A 19409-nucleotide genomic window follows, 5' to 3' on the forward strand; every position below is an offset into this window, starting at 1 on the left:
GATACGACAAGTACAGGAGTGGATTGCTGCTGAGAGACCGAATTAGTGTGCATGTCGTCGCACTGTTCCGGTGCATCTGTGGGTGAAGTGGTACATGTCTGCAGCTGTTACATTGATGGAAAGCTATCCCTGGTGTTAGCATGTGTGCTGCTTCTGTTCTGCTGCCCAGCATGCGAAAACTGATCATAAAATCCCATACATCATCATCATGCAAAAACTGACCCCTGTTGTGTATACTTTTATTTTAATGTATTTTTAGCATCATCATTATAGTCAAAGAATTATACGTCACATTTCGAATGAGCTGGCCTACCTGTTTTTTTGCTCTACCTTAGAAGGCGGCACTTTATCTGTGAACTTTGCAGACATCTTAGTGTGCAATACTCCCGTCCTGGCTTCAAACATCAAAGAGCTTCCCCTAGAATTATCATGGATATTTTCTTTGGCAATTTCTTGCTTGAAAGTTCTGTATGTTCCCAGTGCTGATTTCGTCTGCATCCCTGTTTTCCACAGACCCCTCTCTGTTTCTTTAACCTTTTTCTTAACCGCTGTTTCCTGGTTTGCACACCTCCTGCAGGCCAAATATTTGATTGACAATTTTCTGGTCAGCTTCGTCCATTTTGTGTCACCATTCCTCATGTACAAATAACTGAAAACTCTCCTTGCCCACCGCTTTTCTGCCATTTCTCTCAATCGCTCCTCAAATTCTATCTTGCTGCTGGCTTCCCTGCCCTCTAATGACGTCCATCCCATGTCACCCTGTACCCCTGATTTGGTGTATTTCCGTGTGCTCCCAGAGCAAGTCTACCTACCCCTCGCTGCTGAACTTCCAACTTTGCTCGAACCTCTGATCTCATGCACAGGACCGCATTGCCGAAAGTCAAACTAGGGACCATCACCCCTTTCCAAATCCCTCTCACCACTTCGTACCTATTGTAATTCCACAGTGCCCTATTTTTCATCACAGCTGCATTTCTGCTACATTTAGCCGTTACATATTTTTCATGTTCCGTTAGGTACTCAGCCCCATTGTTTATCCACACCCCAAGATATTTGTAGTTATCCACCACCTCCAGCATAACCTCCTGTATCCTATGCTCGCTGCCCTGATTATCATTAAAAATCATGACTGCCGATTTTACTAAACTTCAAGCCTAAGCTATCTCCCTCTTTACCACAGATGTCCATTAATCTCTGAAAGTCTTCCTTGCTGTCAGCCATAAGTACAATGTCATCTGCATACATCAGTCCTGGTAATGACTGTTTAATCCATTCTTCTTGCTTGAAATAGGAAAGGTTGAAGCCAAGTCCGCTCCTCTCTAATTTGTTCTTTAATCCTTGTAAATACAGCATGAACAACAGAGGTGACAGAGGGCACCCCTGCCTAAGCCCCAGCTGTATCTCTATAGGCCCAGATACCTTGCATTCCCCATTTTATAAGCCCCTTGTTACTTTTATAGATATCTTTTAAAAGATTTCTTACTCCATCTTCCACATCTAGAGTGCCCAGTATGTCCCACAAATCCTTTTGGATTACACTGTCATAGGCTCCCTTGATATCCAGAAATGCAAGCCATAGGGGCCTGTGTTCCTATAAGTGGATGAGGCTTAACCCTTTAAATCGGGAGGTGGCATACGCCACCTAGCCTTAACATATTTTGTACTTTGTGGTGGGTGAAATTTCACACCTGCCTTGATTTTATCCACCAATCAGATAACCGCTGTTTGGTTATTTCCACCCGCTTAAAGTCTATCTTAGAAGGCTGATGATGATGATTTATTGGCATCCCCTTTGAAACGGGGTGGCGACAAATAGTCACCTAGCCTGCTTGATTTAATCAGGTATACTACACATGTTCTTTATCTAGCATTTTTGTATACCTCTCATTATCTTTATTTTTCAAAAATTTAGCTTGTACCGCTGCCTATGATTTTAAGAGATCAGGTCGTATCCATCTTTTCCCTGCTTTTTTTTCACCAGTACTCTAATCGTCTCTTGCTGATCTCTACGGCTGATCTGTTTGTTTCCTTCCACTTTAAACCCAAGCGCTTCTGGGAGTTGCACGTTACCTACGGTTCTCGCTGGGTGGATCCCGTCGCATTCCATTAGGATGTGCTGAGTGGTCTGCAATAGAACACACGGCGCCATCTATCGCCGCGACGCCAAAGCCTGGGGTGGCATCCGAAATGCATGGCGCACCGGTGCGTGCCACCACTTTCACATCAAAATTGGATTTATCCGCTCTTTCTGCGCATGCGCGAGGAGCAGTGGGTGCGAGAGAGAAATGTGGGAACTCTCACTTTCACATCAAAATTGGATTATCTCCCTCTACGCCTCCAATCAGAGGTTCTGCAGCTCGCCGGAGCAGATGGGCGCGAACTTTGAACTTGCGTTGTTACGAACCGCCGGAAATCGAGTTTTAGATGAGGGGGACGCAAGCGTAGGGGCCCGCTAGCGCTTGGGGCCGCAGCCACAAGGGCTAGGGGGCCCCTACGCTTGCGTCCCCCTCATCTAAAACTCTCTAATATGTGCTGCTGACGCGCGTCAAAACAAAGCCTACGAACCAGTAGCGCACCCAGGATCAATGCCAGGGGGGGGGGGGGGGGGGGGGTTGACAGTTTGCCAATACCATCTAAACAGCACCAATTTCGATTTCTTCACGGGAAATTGTCCAAAAGTGCGCTTTTTGCGAGTGTGCAGACGATTGCGCGTCTTACATCTTAATTGCAGTACTAAAATGCGTAAGGAAAGAAAAGGGGTTAAACAAAAGGGGGGGTTACAACCCCCGAATCCCCCCCCCCCCCCCCCCGTCGGTGCGCCAATGCTACGAACTTCTGTAGCAGCTTAGTGAACCAGACGTGCTCCTGTGTTTTTCCGTGGCACGTTGAAGAAGACGACGAAGACCCGCGCCGTGATTGTTGAGTGTATTTGTTGCTACCAGTGTGGCCAATCCCCCTCGTGGGTACGAGCCATGTTTTGAGGCAACAACAACATTTGTTGCTGGCTGACACTCACAGACCCAAAACGCAACTTTCAAGCTTACACACTACACTCCAAGTCAGCTTTTCTCACGAACAAAAGGTGCTGCGAGAAAGACACCGGCGGAAAAAATCTTATCTCACTTTTCAGAGGCCGATAGCAGCAGCGAAAGCGTCAGGAGCGCGGTTGCTTTGACATTTGGGGTACCCGTCCCAGTGTTCCTTTGCGAAAAACAGCACGTCCGTGCTTGCCGGGGCCTCTCCTGGGTTTCCTTCCTCCATGGAGAAAGGAGGACAACTCTTGTTTACCGGATGTGACGTAAAGTAGTTGCTTATATTTAAAGATGCACTGCGCATGCTCAAGGTGGGAGAGGAGGAACCATGGGCTCCTTTCGGCCTTTCTGCACACTGGCGCTGAGCCGTGCTCCCTCAAGGGCTGCAGAAGATAGCGCCAACCTTTCCTTTCCCTCAAGAACCACTTATCATCATTTCTGCACACGCTGCCGAGAAGTGCGCGCGTGGCCTCCGAGACGAGAAGCGTTATTACGCGCCGGTTCCTGCGAACGCTGAGAATTGTTTCCTCGCTTGCTGCACACTCGGTGGCCTATACTCGCTGACCAAAGTTGGCGAGGCGTTCATTCAAGAGCCGCACATACCCAGTGCATACGTAGCGGTTAGATACAACACAGACGGATAACCCCCCGGAAATTGCGTGAGGCACCCTAAAAGAATGTTAACGCCTTAAAATAGCAAAATACAAGCAAGAAAGAACTTCCGATGAGCGGCTGTTCACTGTAGGTATGTCTTAAGGTGCGAGGCCAAGTGCCAGGGAAAAAATTTTACAAAGGATAAACAACACAACAGTAGCGCACCCAGGATCTCTGCCAGGGGGGGGTTGACAGTTTGCCAATACCATCTAAATAGCACTAATTTCTATTTCTTCACTGGAAATTGTCAAAAAATGCGCTTTTTGCGAGTGTGCAGACGATTGCGCGTCTTACATCTTAGTTGCAGTACTCAAATGCGTAAGGAAAGAAAAGGGGTTAAACAAAAGGGGGGGTTAAGTCGGCCTCAGGGGGGGGGGGGGGTTACAACCCCCGAATCCCCCCCCCCCGTCGGTGCGCCACTGCAACACAAACTATTGCTCTACATCATAAAGCACACTTTTTTAGGCCCATGTGAGTCTTTTAAAGTTTGCATTATTTTTTCAATATTTTTATTATTTGAAAATTTTAATTAAATGTGGGTCTCACGCGAACAGTCATAACTCTAATCTAACTTGATAAAAACAATTTTTGGCAGTGGTATAGAGGAGGCTTTGATCTGTGCAATGAACCAAAATTACTGAGATCAGATGAATTCTCAAAACATGGTAATGAAATAACCAAAAACATGTGTGCTTCCATTGGGTGTGCCTTGGTGTAAAAGGCATCCATATATCAAAACTTGTGGTACGATTTTACGTAATTGTTGAGGTTCATTGCACACCCAATAATGTGAGAAAAAATTGTGCCAAGTTAAAAAAAAAATCTTTATTAGGGAAAAAGTTATGAATGTTTGCGTTTGAAGAAATCGCAATAAGATGGGTTCTGAGAAAATCAACAAAAAGATTTCAAAGCGTAGCGCTTACATAAGATGATCAGGAGAGCTAAAATCCCCTATATTTGTAGCCAGTTCCGTCTTGGGTCTTGCTCTTGTCTGATTTTGCTCGTGTTGCACCTCGACTTCCTTTTTTTTTCTTTTTCTTTCTAGCTTGCTTTGCAGTATTACAGGTATTTGCAGTATGTCTCCAGTCCGTCGCATTGTACTGATTGCCGGCAAGTTTTCATTTTGTGCGTCTTTGCGCTCTAAACTTTCCTATTCTGTGGCTGCCACTAAGAAAAAGTAAGCGAAAGAGTAAAAACATCCATCAAACAATCCGCTGCTCCTTTAACGCGCGTGCAGCCTCCTGAATGTAAACAACACGTGCAAAACATTGTACGTCCGCCTGGTGAGGCGTTTATTTTAATTGATGAAGAAAATGTTGAAAATGCTATTATGGCATTATTACACTTTTTACGTGATACGATTCTTAAATAACCACCAAAGAACTGCAAACCAGGGCATTTTTTTCTGTTACACAGAAAACTGCCACTTTCAGTTTCGTAAACGCCGATAGGGTTTACATTTTTTAATATATCTTTTGAAAGAAGCCTGCGTAGGAAGATACTTTTTTTTTTTCAGCAAAATGATGGAGAATAAATTCCCCATCTAACAAAGCGGAGAACACAAAATTGACATTTTGAAAAAAAAAATTGCAATTTTGACTTGGCCTCACATCTTAAATGCGTCCGCATTCTTTGGGTACTTCACGCGCTTTTGAGCTGGCAAGCTAACATCCACAGCATATCATTGAAGCTTGCATCTCTATTCACGCAATTTCCAGAGGGTTTTGTTTGTATCTAACCGTTTTCCCCGCCTACCTTGGTCACTGTGCATTCGGTGGTAGAATGGGTAGCGCATCGAACTGCTGGGATGAGGTAACAGCTAGGGTTCGAAACCAACCGTCGGACCAACTTGCGTCACTGAGTGTGGCAGTGTGGGCATACGTACCACTCTTCAACGAAACTCTTGCCACATGGGTGACTAGACACGGCACCGGATAGGTACCGCTTTTCGAAGAAGCTCTATTGCGCGGCCTTGCAGTATATGGTTATGTGCCACTCGGTCTGTGCTGGTCTCCAATGAACCTCTTTGATGCCAGCTTGGGTCACTTGCATGGTATGTGCAAGTAGGTGCGTGCCACTCTTCAATGAATGTCTTTGACGGCAACTTGGGTAACTTGGCAAGTGGCAGTGGAAATGTGCCGCTCTAAAGTCACGAGAAAGATCCCTTAAATTTCTCCGATGCTGAGCGGAACCGAGCCCACGTCACAAGGGTTGACAGCAACCCAGGCCCGGCGCGCCGCAATAGGCCCTGCAAGAGGGGCTCCACCCATAGTAACCAGCACGATCTTTATTTCAATAGACGGTTTCATCCAGAGCCACCATGCCACTGTAACCACGCTCTGGAGGTCGTGGCTCTGGCAACTCTGTGCGCCGGCATCCGGCGCCCTTAGGAAACTTCCGGTAGCGGTTCCTTTTGCTCGTTTTTGGTGGTATTTGTTGGCTCGCGCGCTCTTCCTGTGCGTATTATGTGTTATTTTTATCGATATCAGTGCGGATCGTGGCATTCAGTGTGTTGTGTGACGGCGAGTAGCTCTCTGGAGCTTTTACTGTTTTCATTACTTTCAATCCTCAACGGTGTTTTGCAGGCTGTTGCTGGCTTGAAAATGCATTCCGCATCCTGCATATCACCTGTGAAACGTTCAAGGATGGGTTCGTGTTGTGTCGTGCCAGGGTGCAGCCTTCGCTCAGGAACCAACCTCCTTTCGAAAGTGCGAACGTTTAGATTCCCTATCGAGGCTGACAGGAGAAACGCCTGGATAGCAGCGGTGCGCCGGGACAAGTGGCAACCTACCAAGAGCTCCCAGATTTGCTCTGCTCACTTCATCCAAGGTACGGTACTACGTGGAGTAGCCGGCATGCTATAATGCGGAATAATAAAAGTGCTACTGCGCGATTGTTCTGGCCGTATGTCGTGTAACTCACGCGAGAGCAGCTCGACTTATGTCGACGTATGTCGTGTAACTCACGCGAGCAGCCCCGAGCTTGCCCGCTCGTCCAGTTTCTTGCCTCTGCGTTGAACGCCATGCTACGAACATGAGTTTAAATTATTGTTTAGCGGGTGCCATGCTGCCGCCGTTTTATTTTATTTTTCGTATCTGGGGCACAAGTGCACTTCTGCAGCTTTACTACCCTAGGTAGTACATGTGCGCATTGGTTTATCATGTTTAACGTCCCAAAGCGACTCGGGCTATGGCGGACGCCGCAGTGGAGGGATCCGGATAATTTCGACCACCTGTGGTTCTTTAACGTGCACTGGCATTGCACAGTACGCGGCCTCGATCGAAATGCGACGGCAGGGGCCCAAACGGCGTCTTTCAGGTCAGCAGCCGGGCAGCGTAACCGCCGAGCCACCGCGGCGGCATGTGAGCATTTTTATCGGTATCGCAGAGCAGAATTGCAGAAAATCTAGCGATTACCGTGCATGCATGTAGGAAATTTCGGCCACATTCTAAAAGCCTTTACGAATTAACGGAGGCCAATTATGGATTGCAATCTCGTGCCCAACGCTACAGGTTTCATTTTGTTAGAAGTGTGGTAAATTCGTGAGCATTTAAGTTAGTCCCATTTCAGTCGACCTAGGTGTCTTGCACTAAATGACTTTTGAGAATGTACAGTTATAGAATGTACAGTTATTTGTGAATGCATATTGAAAAGCAGTAAAAAGGCGCATGGGGATGCAGAAAAAATTTGCATATACACATGCACAGCTTACCACTTCATTCTCCATCTTGCAGCAATAAAAGTGCCATTGCGAAATGCAAAACGCCCATGTGCTTGCGTTGTAGCACATTAAAAAACCCCAGGAGGTCAAAATTAATCCGGAATCCTCCACTGCGGTGAGCCTCATAATCAGAACTGGTTTGGGCACATAAAACCCCAGAAAGAAGAAGAAAGTGCTATTAAAAAATTTTTCTAGTTTACGGCAGGCCCACTACATGCCTTGAAGGCAACAGTCTGCATTCATTGCATGTCCTCACTAATATGCTCCACTTGTTTTGCAGGCCAGCCGTCTCGTGATCCAAATCACCCGGACTACACCCCTACAGTGTTTCCGTATAGAGCACAAGGAAACTCTGGGCAGAAGATTGCAAGGTTTCAGCGTGCTCAAAGAAAAAGTCCTTTTGAACGAGCAGACAATGTTGCTGATTCCAGTTCCTACCCTTCAACATCCACGAGTGACGCTAGTAGCCTCTGTGACAGTCCAGAGATGTGTGATGGTGAAACACAAACAGAACTCACCACAAAGGACATTGCAGTGCAGTTCTGCTACAAGAAAATGAGGCGATCAAGCAACGTCTGAGAGATATGGAACACAGCTCTGAACCTGCTGAAAAAAATCACCTGAAAAGGAAGAAGCAATCAACTTTCCCGAAATTACACGAACTGTGGTGATGCAGTCAGATAAAACTTTGAAGTTTTACACAGGGCTAGTCTCTGCTACAATGTTCAGGGCTCTGCTGCAGTTTGTATGGTCTTTTTGGGCACCATCACACACAACATGCCGGCATGCAGAGCAGCAGCTGCTTCTGGTGCTCATGAGACTGCTTCTGGGGCTGCTCACCAATGATCTTGCGTACCGATTCGGCATTTCAGTAGGTTCCGTCAATGTCATTTTCCATTCATGGCTTGATGTTCTAGTCAAGAACTTTAAGAAGTTCATGATTTGGCCATCCCGACGAGCACTACGACCTCACCGCCTGCCAGCTTTTGAGGACACATTATTTGACAACCTGTGAGGTATAATTGACTGCACAGAAATATTTATTCGGCGCCCAACTGCTCTGGAAGCTCGGGTTGTGATTTTACCTTCAGGTTCAGTAACTTTTGTGTCCAAGGCATGGGGTGGAAGGGCATCTGACAAAGATATCACACTGTGTAGTGGAGTGCTAGATATTGCCACCACCAGCAGTAGTGGGTACAGTGCTAAGAGGCAGGTACGGACAAGAAGAAAGAAGTGCGCGTGCTTCTCCGCCAGCCCCCAGCGCCGTGCTTCTCAGGAGCCGCTACCCTCAATAAACGTCGCGTCGCCCGTTCTCTCACAAGGCACGTGACAAAGTGGTGGAGGTGCTGGGTATTCCTCACCCATGTCGCAGTCCCCTTCTGGCAGTGGAACCACTACCCCCGTGCCAATCGATACGCCGGTCCACCGGGCCAGCCGCAGGATCCGGGGACTGCCTCCTGAAGACCCCGCAGCGCTTCAGACCATCTCAACCGGTATGGAAGGCGCCGCAATGACAAACCGGTACACGCTTCAAAATCCACGGGTTCCAAAGTCGTTCCATGGCAAGGTCTGCGAAGACGTCGAAGACTGGATGGCCGACTTCGAGCGCGTGGCCGAATACAATGAATGGGACGACACAAATAAATTTCGAAGTGTCTACTTTTGCCTGGAAGACTGCGCGCTCACATGGTTCCAAAACCATGAGCAGCAACTGACGTCGTGGCCTGAGTTCCGCCGTCAGTTACTAGACGCCTACGCCAGTGCTGATCGCCGTGAACGAGCCGAACGAGCAATCCAGGTCCGCGTTCAGCTTTCCAACGAAAGTGTTACCATGTTCGTCGAAGATATGACGCGCCTCTTCAGACGAGCAGACTCGGGAATGACCGAGGACAAGGAAGTTGCGTCACCTGATGCGAGGAGTGAAGGAGCAGCTCTTCGCTGGTCTTGTGCAGAGCCCTCCGAAGACTGTCGCCGAATTTTTATCTGAAGCTGTAAGTATTGAGAAGATGCTGCAGCAAAGATCGAATTTCTATGAGCGGCAAGTGAACGTGACATCCACCACCGATATTTTCACGGCCACCAGAAGCAACGATGACCACCTTCGCGAACTAATCCGCACTGTTGTGCGCGAAGAAATACAGAAGGTTTTCGGCACGTCACAAGCGGTGGTGAGCTCTATTGAGAGTGTCGTCAAAGATGAAGTTCACCAAGCGCTACGGTCGACCTGTCCTCTTCCTTACACCGCGCCTGCACCTACTGAACACCGCCGTGCGACCTACGCGGAAGCCCTGAGACTCCCTGCACCAACCCCGCTGTTAGTTCACGCGGCTCATCCGGTTACGCTTTCATCTGCACAACCGGTACCATACATCGCAGAACGACGCGCGCCTCCAGCGTTTCCCTCCGCCGCTCCTCCCGCTGTGGTTCCGCAGGAGCAACCGGTATATTACGCCGACGATCGACGCATGACCCCTCGGAAGTCAGATGTTTGGCGCACACCGGACCGTCGGCCTCTGTGCTTCCACTGCGGTGAGGCAGATCATTTGTACCGCCAGTGCCCATACCGACGTCTCGGTTTGCGGGGCTTTTCCACCTACTCACCGCCACCCCGACTTGGCCAACGACCTCGGGAGGTAGAAGATTACCTTGCTCAACAACACATGCCACCGTCTACCGGGCGACAGTCACGCTCGCCGTCACCACGGCGATTTTCACCACCACCCCAGCGATATTCCGGCACACGATCACCAAGTCCCCGCCGGGAAAACTAACCACAGCTACCTTTGGGGGCGAGGCCGCTGACAGTCGACACGCTGAAGACCTCCGATCGACGCGAACGAGCGAGGACACCGATCCGACGTCAACTGCAGATGAACGGAATGACCGGCTTTCGCTCGACATACCGGTGGTGATCGACGGTTACGCGGTTAGCGCTTTAGTAAATACCGGTGCGGACTATTCCATCTTAAGCGGGAAGCTGGCGACGTTGCTGAAGAAAGTAATTACCCCTTGGAATGGCTCGCAGATTCGTACGGCTGGCGGTCACGTCGTTACTCCACTGGGAACCTGCACGACAAGAGTTCGGATTCGAGGATCGACATTCGTGGCGAGCTGCCTTGTCCTACGCGTATGCTCCCGTGACGTCATTCTCGGGGCTGATTTTCTCCAAGAATACGGCGCTGTTATTGACCTACGGGGAGGTGTAGTCACCTTCTCAGCAGACCGAGCACTCGACGGGTACGACCACAAGCGTCGAGACGACGCCCTTCGTGTCTCCGCCGAATGTGTTACGCTTCCTCCGCGAACCAGTGTCCTAGTCGAAGTGATGTGCGGTGGAATGCGCGAAGGTGAAGTGGTTGCTGAAAGTAACTTATCGCATCTACTGATGCAAGGTGTTTGTGCTGCTAGAAGTGTGCTACAGCTTAGTGATGGCCGTTCTCAGTTGCTTGTCACCAACTTCAGTAACGAGCATCGACACCTGTTCCGCGGTACTTCGATAGCGTTTGCCGAGGAAATAGAGCACGTTGCTGAATGTTTTACCCCTAAACCAGTGAGGATGGCTGACAAGTCACTGGGCAACGTCGACATTAATTCAGAGTTATCTCCAGACAAACAGGCGGCACTGCACGAGCTCTTGCTTGAATTCAGGGCATGCTTCGCAAGCTCGTCTAAGGTAAGCTCGTCTAAGGCACAGGATCATCACATGCGACGACGCACGCCCGATACGCCAGCAGCCCTACCGCGTGTCGGCAAAGGAATGTGAAGCGATTCGTACGCAAGTACAAGAGATGCTTGAAGACGGCGTGATCGAACCTTCTAACAGCTCATGGTCGTTCCCGGTCGTTCTTGTGAAAAAGAAAGACGGAACGCTACGCTTTTGCGTCGACTACCTGAAGCTCAACAACGTAACTAAAAAGGACGTGTACCCACTGCCGCGTATCGTCGACTCGTTAGATAGACTGCGACGTGCCCAGTACTTTTCGTCACTCGATTTGAAAAGTGGATACTGGCAGATCGAGGTCGACGAACCAGACCGCGAGAAAACTGCCTTTGTGACTCCCGACGGCCTTTACGAATTTCGAGTGCTCCTTTCGGTTTGTGTTCTGCCCCAGCAACCTTCCAGCGAATGATGGATACTGTCCTCGCTGGATTGAAGTGGCAGACTTGCCTTGTGTATCTTGACGACGTAGTTGTCTTTTCTGAAACATTTGAGCAACATCTTCATCGCCTGCGGCATGTGCTAGAAGCGCTCCAATCGGCTAATCTCACGCTTAAACCAGAAAAGTGTCACTTCGGTTATGAAGAGCTCAAGTTTCTCGGACACGTCAGCGCCAAAGGAGTTTGACCCGATCCCGACAAACTTGCCGCTGTAGCAGCTTTTCCTCCTCCTGCCGACAAGAAGGCCGTCTGACGCTTCCTGGGTTTGGATGCGTATTATCGCCGCTTCATCGACAACTTTTCGAAGATTGCGGAACCCCTGACTCGCCTTACCAGGGATGACACGCCATTTGCCTGGACGCATGAGCAACAGGCGGCCTTCGCTGAACTACGACAACGCATGCAGTCAGCACCCGTCCTGGCTCATTTTGACGAAGAGGCTGACACCGAGGTGCATACTGACGCCAGTAACATCGGCCTTGGCGCAGTACTCGTCCAACGCCAAGACGGCCTTGAAAGAGTAATAGCTTATGCTAGCCGCTCGCTGTCCCGTGCCGAGGCGAACTACTCTACCACTGAAAAAGAGTGTCTCGCGGTCGTCTGGGCGATCACGAAGTTTCTCCCTTATCTCTACGGCCGCGCCTTTAAAGTGGTGACGGACCACCATGCTCTATGTTGGTTGGCGAACATACGCGACCCTTCAGGCTGACTGGCACGGTGGAGCTTGCGGCTACAGGAATTTGACGTCACTATAGTCGCAAGCACGAAGACGCCGACACGTTGTCGCGTGCTCCCGCCGAATCTGTCAGTCGACAGCCAGAGGACGACGACGGCTTCCTGGGCGCCCTTACTACGTCGGACTTGGTCAAATGGCAGCGTGACGACGCTGAAATTCGACCTCTCATCGACCACTTCGAGGGCCGTCACACATCCATACCACGCCATCTACGTCGCGTCTTGACGTCCTTCTGTCTACGAGACAATCTGCTCTACAAGAAGAACTTCCGCCCGAATGACCGAGCCTACCTTCTAGTAGTTCCCAAAAACTTGCGGGACGATATTCTTTTCGCTTGCCACGACGAGCCTACATCTGGCCACCTCGGCTACTCACGAACGCTTGCTAGAGTGCGCGAGATGTATTACTGGCCCGGGCTTGCGGCAAGCGTAAAACAGTATGTTAAAGGCTGCCGTGAATGTCAGCGACGAAAGTCACCACCCCTGAAGCCCGCCGGGTTATTGAAACCCATCGAACCACCTCATAAGCCATTCGACCAAATCGGCTTGGACATCCTTGGGCCTTTTCCCCTGTCAACCGACGGCAACAAGTGGGTGATCGTCGCCACTGACTATTTAACCCGCTATGCCGAGACGGAGGCGCTCCCACGAGCCACGGCTTCTGAGGTAGCACATTTCTTCATGTGCCACATTGTATTGCGTCATGGTGCCCCATCCACTGTAATCACAGACAGAGGAACAGCGTTCACGGCACAGCTCATGGACGAAATTTTTCATTTGAGCAACACCAGGCATCGAAAGACGACTGCTTACCATCCGCAGTCCAATGGACTTACGGAGTGATTAAACAAGACCATCACAGATATGATCTCTATGTACATCGACGTCCAGCACAAAACATGGGATCGCATCTTGCCTTACGTGACCTTCGCGTATAATACCGCCGTACAAGAGACTACGCGGTTCGCACCATTTCGCCTCGTTTACGGCCGCGAAGTACAGACGATGCTGGACGCTATGCTTCCGTGTCACGACACCGAGCACCTAACGACTGACGCCGAAGATTTTGCTGAGCGTGCTGAGGAAGCCCGCCAGCTCGCGCGGCTGCACATCGGTGAGCAGCAACATGCAGATGCACGGCGCTATAACATAGGCAAGTGCATCTATAGGCAAGTGCGCTACAGTCCCGGAGACCAAGTGTGGGTGTGGACCCCTGTTCGCCGCCGTGGCCTTTGTGAAAAGTTGATTAGCCGGTATTTTGGCCCATACAAAGTGCTGCGCCGCATTAGTGACGTGAACTACGAAGTCGTTCCAGACAGTGCGGCGCAAACACGGCGTAGACAACAACCTCGCCCTGACGTAGTTCACGTTGTGCGCATGAAAACATATGTTGCGCGTTCGTGATTATTATTTTTTATTCACCTTTCTACTTATGCTACTGTTTGCAACGTCTCTGTTTCTTGAGACTGTACCCGTCGCGCTTCCCCGCTGCTGTGCTTTTGTTTTTCCTCTAGCTGTGATAGTGTCCTTTGCACGAGCACCTGCCTTGCCCATGCTGTTTCCCCCTCCTTTTCTAACACCACTTCTTGAGCATCGAGCCGATGCTCTTTCCGAGGAAGGGGGCAAATGCCACCAGCAGTAGTGGGTACAGTGCTAAGAGGCAGGCACGGACAAGAAGAAAGAAGTGCGCGTGCTTCTCCGCCCGCTCGATAGCCAGCCCCCAGCGCCATGCTTTTCAGGAGCCGCTACCCTCAATAAATGTCGTATCGCCCGTTCTCTCACAAGGCACGTGACAATATGGTTGACAAAGGGGATTGCTTTCTGGTCGATAGAGGCTTCCGATGTGAAGAGATGTTTGCTGCTCGAGGTGCAACAATACTGATGCCCTCCTTAACAAAAAAATGACCCCAGCTTTCAGGAGGAGAGGTAACAACATCAAGAAAGCGCTCTCGGGTTCGCATCCATGTTGAAAGAGCTATTCAGTGACTGAAGCTCTTCCGATCGCTGCAAGGTGTGCTACCGGTGAGCTTTGTTAAAAGATCAAGTGACATGGATTGTGCAACAATCGACAAGATGCTAGTCGTCTGCAGTGGGCTCGTCAACCTGTAAACTCCTATCATCAACAACCTTGACAAAGACTATTACCATGGATCATGAAGCAGCATGAACACTTGCTCCATTCTCCACGTGAATGTTATGCAACCCTGGTGGAAAGTACCTGTGGTATGATGTTTTTTCAGTGAGTAGGACACTGGAGTTAGAGAGTAGTAATATTTCTATGGCACACACTGTTTCTGCATCACATGCCAAGTGAAACCAAGACTATGTCGCATACAACTCAAGAATGAAGCAGTGAATGACACTCAGAGGGGACCCTCCAATCAGTGGTGTCGACCGACTGTCGTGACATGGTTAATCTGCATGCATATGCTAGCGTGACCAAGTGGGCTTTCAGGTACAAGAGGATTAACGACGGATTAGCCGAATCAACCGCAATGTCATGCCATTGAGGATGGCCTCCTTGGTGGGGCATTTGCCACTTTGTTCTTCAATTGTATTGCATTGGTACATTTTTCCATTTTTGCTAAACATGTTGAATATTGCCCCTTTTCCTTCACTCGTTTATCACATGTGTTCAATGCACTGAAGAATCATTACTGCAGGCATAAAGCATGAGGTGAAGGCATGCTTCAGCATTTTTGACATTAAAAGAAAGGTGTAGATTCATCAATGTCTTTCCTTCTTTTTTTTACACTTTATGTTATTCGTGTACAGCATGTCTTCTCAGTCTACAAACTCCTATTGTCGAGAGCCGCCTAGACTGAAGCTTGTTGGGCAAGTTGGTTGTAGATATGATAGGAACAGCCTGAAACCAGTACAGGGGAAAGAATGGGCATACAGCAATATGGCATCCATGTTGCAGTGGGCTCTTTCTTGCCCTGTCCTGGTTTTGCACTGTTTATGCAGCCCAAGCAGCTGGCTTTGTGTGATGGACCATTTTTGTCGTGCAGAAGCACTGCAAAGTGACATGACTATGCCATTGAGTTTAATCAACATATACCCACATGCCACGTAAACAATATTTTATTGCACTACTTCTTTGGGTATATTTGTGCTGCTTTTCTCTCACTTTGAAATCACAGTTGTCAACATGGCAGGGTACCACGTTTGCATTTTAAACATGACTTTCATTACATTGCAGGAATTTTACTGCACTCATTGTACACATCAGGCAAACATAGCACCAGAAAAGCTGTGAATTAAAGAGTGCTTCCATTCACTCATCAGAAGACTGGCTGTCGGTTTGGCATTTCGTGTAAACCCACGATGCTGGTGGTGCGTTTTAGTTTCACACACTTAAGATGAAATGTGGCTCTACACACTGAACAGCTAACAACACGGCCAGACTTGGCACCTTGGCAAATGCATGTCCTTGTCGCATGCTGAAATTGTTTGAGGATGCTCATTGTTTGCAGTTCAGGAAAGATGTGGTTAAAGAAAAAATCTGCTTTCGGCCTTATAGTAGCCCAGAAGTTTTCATTGAAATAAATAACTTCAGTGGTTAGTGTACAACCTGTGAACACAACAAAGTATGCACGAGAGAGCTGTGTTGCTGCCATTTGAGACTGTACTTGAGTGTAGTAGGCATGGTCTCTTCTTAGCTGCATACTTTCATTCATATATGGCTGCTGTTTTGTAGCAGTACTAAGGGATTTCCTTTCAATGAGGCAGGGCACTTCACCTCCAGTACAGCCTTCTCACAACATTCGCATGACACAATGGAGTCTGGAGACTCAGCAAGATAAGGCTGCTTCCCCATGACATACAAACCACAGTCGTGCAACTGAAAACCTTGATGGGCCCCTGACACTTGAGTCATGAATGCTTCTTTGGCTTTTAGCTTCATTTGAGAGCCCCAGCGAAGGTTAAAAACATTGGGTGGCTTTATGTAGCCCATAATTTCGGCCACAAGGCCGTCTGCTCCACTTCGGCATGCTGCCACCCGATGCATGACTGATGCTGTTATTCTGCCTGTTCGTTCTGATTCCCACCTTAATGATTTCGATTGCCCACGCGTTGACTTCTCAATTTCAGTGTAACATGCCTCTGCTAGCTGTACTGTTTTAGCTGCTTGTGTATTCATGCCCTCGTATATACCATAGATTGGAAGCTGTGGCGATGACTGATCCTTGTCCGACTGTTGTTCGTTGTCCAAGTGTTTTTCTTGGGCAGCTGCTTCAGGTGAAGAATCTGTTTCTTCACTGTCTGTTATTGAAGTCAACAGTAGTGGTTTTGGGGCCAGTACATCTCAGCACACAAGCAGTATTAGTATTAATATTAATGCAACTATACGACAGCACAGTGCAAGCTGGGTGCACTACGATGCAAACATTATTCTTGCGTTTTTTTTTTTTTTTTCAATCGCTGCCCTAAAGTAAATGTCATCTGGTATGTATTCATTCTGGCTCCAGCACACAAGAGGCGAAGTGAACATGCAAGTGCTATTCACAACCAATTCATTGAAAAGATGTAGTGTACTGCTGTACCGATGGGTCAAGAAGCTAAAAAACTACAAATGATTTATATTCGCTCGTTCCGTCAAGATATTGCTTGCAATCTCATCCAGCAGCATTACACAGGTATCCACGTACAAGCTACATGTACTACCTACTTGTGAAAAATTTTTTTTACCTTGTGCTGCAAGAAGTTGTGCACTTGTTCATCGGTCTAGGTTGGTACGGCCCCTTGTGTTCTTGGCACTGGTTGGGGCCAAGGCTGACCAGTCTTCGACTTGAAAAATATTATGTCACTGACTTGTGCTGCCTGCATTCAGTTGTAACTCTTATTGTTATTAAGAAGACTGGCATGGCACGGCAGAATTTCGGAAGTAGGCTGAAACCATCAGGACTCGCTGTGCTCTTCCTTGAAACCGCGGTCCACTTGCACGCAACTTCAGTTGGTGATGGATTGTGCAACCCATACTTTACATGAGCTTCAACACTGAACAGCAAAGCAGCCACATGAGTGTAGCATTCTCCGAGGCTGAAATTCACAAGAGTGCAGTAATAAGTTTGTAAGTACCACGAAAAATCGGTGGAGGGGGGGGGGGGGGGGACAGGCAACATATGTATGCAAAGAACAAATGCAATCGAGGTGGAAGCTTAAGCAAGTTGATGCAACATCTTTGGAATAGCGCAGATACGGACGAGTAATGAAACACACAGCACCCTGTTTGTGTTTCTTTACTCGTGCGTGACATTCAGTGTTCCGAATAAAGAATGAATGTCAACACTACTTCATAGCAGAATGTCGACTTGCAATGACACTCGTAGTTCATATCTCTAACATGAACGCGTTGGCGAAATTGCAAGCCACGTCTATGAAACAGCAAGACTGCTCCAGTCCCTACACTAACTAGCATGCGATTAGACGTGAGAAGACTAGTCTAGAGCGCTGGCGTGGTGTGCTGCGGTAGAAATAAAATTAAATATTAGCGCATCTGCTCTGTTAAGGGCAGGGCTTCGTTGGCTCGTATGTCTGCGCGGCTTTGCTCTAATGCGAGCACTGTCCTTGAAACCCAGTACCACCTAGAACATTTTAACCGTTAAGGGCCCCGTGTGGCAGAAAATCCGGCGTCGGCGTAGGTGTCGGCGTCCGTGGCAGAGAAAATCGTCCCTCACCAACACCTTGCGCCACGCGGAGCGCATGAGCGGTGGGGGTGGTTCGCCCGGGTTCGGCGCGCTCGGGTAGATTACTTGCGAAAATCATATCCAGATGGCACTTGCATGCTCGGCAGGTCAAATTGGGACTGCTTAATGTGTTGTGGACACGCGCGCGCGTCGGGGCAGTAGCAAGCAATTAATAAAATAATAAAAGAAACGTCCTAGGGCCTTCACATTTGAATATAAGGACTTATATTGCCCCTGGAAAAACGTCTCCCCAGCAATGCATTTCTGTTTAAAAGTGCCGCCTGCGCTGTGGTTGCTCGGTGGCTATGGTGTTGGGCTGCTGAGCACGAGGTCGTGGGATCGAATCCCGGCCACGGCGGCCGCATTTCGATGGGGACGAAATGCGAAAACACCCGTGTACTTAGATTTAGGTGCACGTTAAAGAACCCCAGACGGTCCAAATTTCCGGAGTCCCCCTCTACGGCGTGCCTCATAATCATATCGTGGTTTTGGCACGTAAAACCCCATAATATTTTTTTCTAAGGGGATCGGCGTAAGCTTGGTCTTTGTAAGCTGGCTTCCCCACGTTCTGTATTGCAGTGAAGTCTACTCAAAGAAAAATGCGATACGAACGGGGCCCGATAAAACTATCGCCTTCCACTCTTAAAGGCAAAGCCTTAAGCGTCCTCCAATTTTTTTATTTATTTACTTCGCATAGGATAGCACGAGCGCTTTAGATAAGCCTGTTCACCCTTCAGCCAAAACGCAAGCAGTTACGATTTGCTGTGGACGATGCACTTACCCAGCCATGCAGGTGCAGTGAGCACTGACAACGGTGTCGTCGTCGTTAACGATGCACCAAGGGCGATATGTTTCGGAAAATGTTTGACTGGCCTCTACGGTTGCCGCAATGACGACGATGCCTTCCCCACGTTTGCCGGCCTCGAATGAGACAAGTCGCTTAACTTTTCCGCTCACAAACGCATTGTATGCATCGGTTACCCTGTAGTTCTTAAACTGTCCTCTTGTGTAAAAACACACACCCTCCACGAGATCCGGTGCTGTAACTGAGGGAAGGTGTTTGGAGCCCGACGAAAACGAAAATCGCACGACATCATCGTCCAGCGGGTCGGGCAGCTCGCCGCCTCTAAACATCAGCTTTTGGCGATACCGACGTTCTACTTCATCAGCGGCAAGCGAGGTTTGTTGGTAAACACCGAAATCATCTATAACGTTATTTCTCTCTCCCACTCAAGAGCAGGCTGCGCCACAAATGCACTGGGTATGTGCCGTTTTTCAATGAACGCCTTTCACGCGCTCAGCGCTTTACCGATCTGCGCCATGAATGCACTGGGTATCTGCCGTTATTCCGTGAACTTCTCTCCTACTTGGGTCGCTGTGCCACTGAGTGTGCGGCCAAGCGAGGGAACAGTTCTCAGC

Source organism: Dermacentor silvarum, chromosome 3 (genome assembly GCF_013339745.2).
Source record: "Dermacentor silvarum isolate Dsil-2018 chromosome 3, BIME_Dsil_1.4, whole genome shotgun sequence".
NCBI classification, from domain to species: domain Eukaryota; kingdom Metazoa; phylum Arthropoda; class Arachnida; order Ixodida; family Ixodidae; genus Dermacentor; species Dermacentor silvarum.